This window comes from Myotis yumanensis, unplaced genomic scaffold, assembly GCF_028538775.1.
Source record: "Myotis yumanensis isolate MYYU_CA2020_CCGP unplaced genomic scaffold, mMyoYum1.0.hap1 SCAF_10, whole genome shotgun sequence".
Lineage (NCBI taxonomy): Eukaryota > Metazoa > Chordata > Mammalia > Chiroptera > Vespertilionidae > Myotis > Myotis yumanensis.
In genome coordinates this window covers 51405236-51410666 of record NW_027223761.1, presented here as the reverse complement: position 1 = coordinate 51410666, position 5431 = coordinate 51405236, and the positions used below count along the sequence as shown (strand labels likewise).

Here is a 5431-nt window from a genome sequence, read left to right as displayed (position 1 = left end):
CTTACCCTCATCCCCCACCCCCTGCAGTGTCTTGAGTCTATTGGTCATGTTTATATGCATGCATACAAGTCCTTCAGTTGATCTCTTACCCCTCCAACCCTCCCCTTGCTTTTTAAGGTAAAAGAAATACAACTTTGAGAGATGGGATAGAAAATAAGCCTCTCCAACCATTTTTGAAGAGTCCGTATGGGATTTGAGGGTACACACATTCACCTGGTTCACACCACTCCTACTTGAGTATCTTGCAGTCTTTTTATACCCTCAGGTGTATGTATACTGTATTTTGAAAACCGCAGATTAATAATAGCATGCAAACACCTAGGAAGAGATTTCCCACCTCAGGATCCTGGAAAATAGGCCCCCAAGACTTTTAGTTACCACAATTATTTGACTTTAGACCCTAACCTCTACAGTTCTACCCCCCTTCCCTTCGTCTGTCCTCTTTCATCCCACTTTCCTGTGAAGAAGCACAGCTGTCTCCATCCACACCTCCTCTGTGCAGGAGAACCTTTCACAGAACACTAACTTGGTCCTTTCTTCAAACTGCCTCCTCCTCCAACTTGGAGACTGACCCCGTCCATAGGCAGGGGCTCCAGACTTACCTCTCCCTCTACTGTGAGGCTGGGTCTCTCCTGATCTGAGGTAGCTCTGGTTAGAGACGTTTCTCTCAGGAGCTCAGGGCTGGGAGCTGGAGGTGGTCTGAGTTAGAGGAATGATGTCCAGAGGTATTTAAAGTGGAGGAACTTCATGAAAATGAGGTACATTCTTTGATGGCCTTTGGACTTGGACTGGGACTGTGTGTTTGGCATAGAGGGGAATAAAGCACTACATTTCACAAACCAATGTTATGAGGGCTTTCTATCTCTCTTCTTTAGAGTACAAAACTGATCACCAGTTGTGTATCTTGGTAAATTTCATGAACATAAAGAGCATAGAACTAAGAAGATTTTTGGCCTGTAAATTAATTGTTAACATCATCAAGTTTAAACAAAGAGCATATAAGTAGGAAAATTGATTACCTGTAAATTAATGACTAGCATCAGCAACTAGATTTGAAACACTGGCTCTCACACCAGTTTCCTTGAACATTGTTCCACATCTACTTTCATACGTTTTCTTTCTTCTCAAACCCCATACCTCACTGCTAGTCTTCTCAGTTGCCTCATTTTCATTGAGCCAAAGAAGCAATCAAATCTTTATATCTATACTTACTCACTGCAAACAAAGCCCAATTTCATCTGTGTATAATTTCTCCTTTTCTGTGTTAATGGAGAAAATATGTTTTTATCTCAATGTTCTAGGCCTCCCAATCAATTTGTGAACAAATAAATTGTGTATTAAATCCTGTTCTCCTTGAGCTCTCCAGAGATATTTCTATTTCTTATATTTATAGCTGATTGATACACCAAAGCCCCAGTTTTCTCATCTGATAAATGGGTTTAATGATAATACCTACAACATCTAGGAAAGATGGGTCCTTGCTTGGGTCCCACATTTTAGAGGCCTAACATATCATAACTACTTACAAAATGCATTTATTAACAAAAATGGAGACAGCACTGCCACTTGGTAATCTGTTCTCAGTACAGTGTCCCCTTAAGTATCCACTCTCATAATTAACACTATTCAGGCTCAGGGAAACATACCTCCATAGTTTTGTCCTATATCCTTAGAACTAAACTATATCTGAATGAAGTAAAAGTTTGTGGTTTATAATGAGGTGGAGTTTTATTGTATGTTTTTTTTGTGACAATTTCAAATACAGTTTGATTTAATACATTGTGTTTTATCCTTACACTGCAGTGCCTAGAAAGTGCAAGATTATTTCCTGCTCCTGTGCACATGTTCTTTATGCAAGTATAGAGATTGCCAGTTACTTACTATAGCAGCTCATCCTTAAAACTGCCATAGAATTTGGTGCAAATTTGGGTCTTTCAATGTTTTGTATGGCACAAAAACTAAGATGTGGATCAGTTTGCCGTGATCCACCTCTTCATTGGTGGGTCCAGGAGAAGGAACCACCAGATGGAGGAGCTCCATCACTAGGGGATCCCCAGGCTTTCCTGCTGGCTTACCTCCTGCACTCTGGGACAGCTTGGGGATCATAGGGATGCAGACTTTCTCCAGCTCTTTCTGCTGATGTTCAAATTCTTCCTTCTCTGCAGTCTGATTCTTATGAAACCAGTTGATGATTTCATTACATTTGTTAAGAATCATCTGTTTATCCTCATCATTGAGCTTAACTTGAAGTTTCTCATCTTCAGCAGTTGCTTTTATGTTTATTGAAAATAATTTAAGTGAAATTTTTGAAAGATGCCTTGTCCCACTGCTTCTCCTCTTTAGCTTTGTACTTCTCAGCTTCTTGGACCCTATGTTCTCTGTCTTCGTTGCTCAAATGGTTCTTGTGGTTAGTGATGATAACCGTATTCTCTTTTCCTGTGCTTTTATCCACAGCAAAGACTTTGAAGGTGCCATTGGTGTCAATATGAACAGTGACTTCAATCTGAGGAATATCACAGAATACAGGTGATAGGTTTATGAGTTCAAACTTTTCAAGTAGATTATTATCCTTGGCTATGGTACACTCATCATCGTAAACCTGGATGAGCACACCTGGCTGCTGGTCAGAGTAAATAGTGACGGTCTGTGTCTGCTTCAGAGCCAATTTATGAGACTGGTAGTTCTTATTTAGGAAGGCTATTAATTATTAATTCAATTCCTTCTTTATTTAAATTGTTGATAGTATTACAGATGTCAACTATTTTACCTCCCTTTGCTCCCCTCCACCCAGCCACCGCCCCACCCCAGCTTTCAGCACATTATTGTCTATGTCCATGGGCTATGCATATATACATGTATATTTTTGGTTATCTTTTCCAGTCCCTCTCACCTTTACCCTCTGAGATCAGTCAGTCTGTTACATGTATCCATGCCTCTAGTCCTATTTTGTTTGTCCATTTATTTTGGTTCATTAGATTCCATATGTTAGTGAGATCATGTGGTACTTACCTTTCTCTGACTGGCTTATTTCACTTAGAATAATAATCACCAGGTCCCTCCATGCTATTACAAACCTTTAGAGTTCCTTCATTTTTATAGCCATGTAGTGTTCCATTGTGTAAATGTCCCACAGCTTTTTTATCCACTCATCAATTGATGAACACTTGGGCTGTGTCCAGATCTTGTCTACTGTAAATAAGGCTACTATGAACAAGGGGTACATATATTCTTTCTGATTGGTGTTTGGGATCCTTAGGATATATATCCAGAAGTGGAATCATTGGGCCAAAAGGCAGTTCCATTTTTAATTTTTTGAGGAAACTCCATACTGTTTTTCACAGTGGCTGTACCAGTCTACATTCCTACCAACAGTGCACTAGGGTTCCCTTTTCTTCACCTCATGGCCTACATTTGTTATTTGTTGATGTATTGATAGTAGCCATTTGACAGGTATGAGGAGATACCTCATTATAGTTTTAATTGGATGAAGCCTAAGGTCTGACACTGGCAGTGGGCGATTGAAGTGAAGTGGGTCTATGCACTGTGCCTATTCCTGGAACACTTGTTGCCTTTCCCTTTACCATTCTTACTGGACAGCTTCTACTCCCTCTTCAGTCATCAGGTGCAATATTACCTAAAAAATGCCTTTGTTGAGAAAAGTGCCTGAAACATGGAAATGAGGCAAAAACAAATTCCATGTCTTTTTAATATCATGCTATTACATTATCTGAAAATAATCTGACTTAAGTAAATAAAACTTTATTATGCTTTTATTGACCTGTAGAAAATTAACTGAGAAGTCTTATTTTAGAGTTGTATTTTTTTTACTGTTTTTGAGCCAATTTTGTTATCTGCTCTTTTTCTCACTTATGAGTTAATTAAAATGATGGCACCTGATTTCTATTTTTATTGGAATTATGATTTTAAAAATTTGAAAATTGCACTTTGATCTCTTCCCTTTGCCTTTCAATATCTATCTCTCCTTTGAGTTTGTAAGGTATCCTTTGCTTGCTCCATGCATTGTATTATAACTGAGTTTAATTCACTCAAAGACTATGCATTGGATTCCTCTTTGGTGCCCCATACAATGATAGGTGTTAGTGATAGCATGGTGAACAAAGCAGACATGGTCTAGCCCTCAAAGGTTTTTATCTTTTGTGTTGCCTTTTCCTCCTACTAGAGTGTACATTCCATAAGTATAGACTATGTCTTAGCCATTGTATCATTCTCAGTGTTAAAAATTGTGTAAAACCATAAAAGTTGCTCAATAAGTATTTGTTGGATGAATGTGTGGATGATTGTATAATGGTGGAAATATGGCATTCCTATAAATGAGATGCTAGTGTGTCAGGTGAACAGTTTCCTTGGACTGGAAGTTATCTAAAGTGATACAGATATTGTAGTGGAGCGGCAGACTGTTTCTCAGTCATAAGTAAATGAAGAGGAATGACTAGCTTATGACAAAACCTTAAAAAACAAGATGTATTTACATGATTTGAAAAGGAAACAGGGATACTTACCTTTCTCTGACTGGCCTGTTTCACTCAGCATGACAAATCTAATGAACCAAATAAACTGGTGATCAAAAATAGACCCAGAGTCATAGAAGCATGAACAAAAGTTAAACCTCAGAAGGAAGGCAGGGGAGAGTGGATGGGAAGAGAACAACCAATGAACTTGTATGCATATATGCATAACCTATGGATACAGACAGTGGGGTGGTCAGGGCCTATGGGGGGGATGTGTAGGATGGGAGTGGGCTGGAAGAGGTTAATGGGGGGAAAGGAGAGCCTATGTAATACTTTCAACAATAAAGATTTTTATTAAAGAGAAAATAAAGAAAAGGTAACAGGGCTGGAATTGGTCCTGGGAATTGAATGCAATGCCAGGAAGGAAGGATTCTTAGGGGAAGTTTAGGTCTTAATTAAGGCAAGAAGGTAGACGGAATTTGAGGGAAGAGATGGAAGATGACTTGGGAGTTATTTTCAATAAAATAAATTTCCAAAGGGCCCAGAGTAGGTTGGGTTGGGTATTGGGAACAGTGGGATATTGATTCAAATTAGAGGATGAATGAGGGTGAGTAGCCTGCATCAAAACTTAAAAGTTGATCATATAAAAACTTTCTCTTTTAAGCCTTGTTTGATGCACTATCCTTTATTTCCTCCTGCCTGGTCTCTTGGTCACTCTCCCCATTTGTTGATGCACCAGGCCCTGTCTTCTATGACTCCCTCCAAGCCTGGGTAGGTCATTATCCTTGTGACTTCACTGTCCACATGGACAAGCCATTCATAACCCTTGCCTTCCTCGTTATTGAACTCTTTAACAACAAATGTTTATTGAATGATTTCTTTGTTCCCAGTACTATATTAGGTAGTGTGTTTAGAGTCATTTAAAAAAATCATGCCTCCCATCTTCAGTAAACTTACTGTAA

General features: G+C 39.0%; 1 pseudogene; it reads right to left on the bottom strand.

Annotated features, from left to right (window-relative positions):
• Nucleotides 1-1896: 1896 nt before the first annotated feature.
• On the bottom strand, nt 1897-4551 carry LOC139018460 (heat shock cognate 71 kDa protein pseudogene; annotated as a pseudogene).
• Nucleotides 4552-5431: the final 880 nt, after the last annotated feature.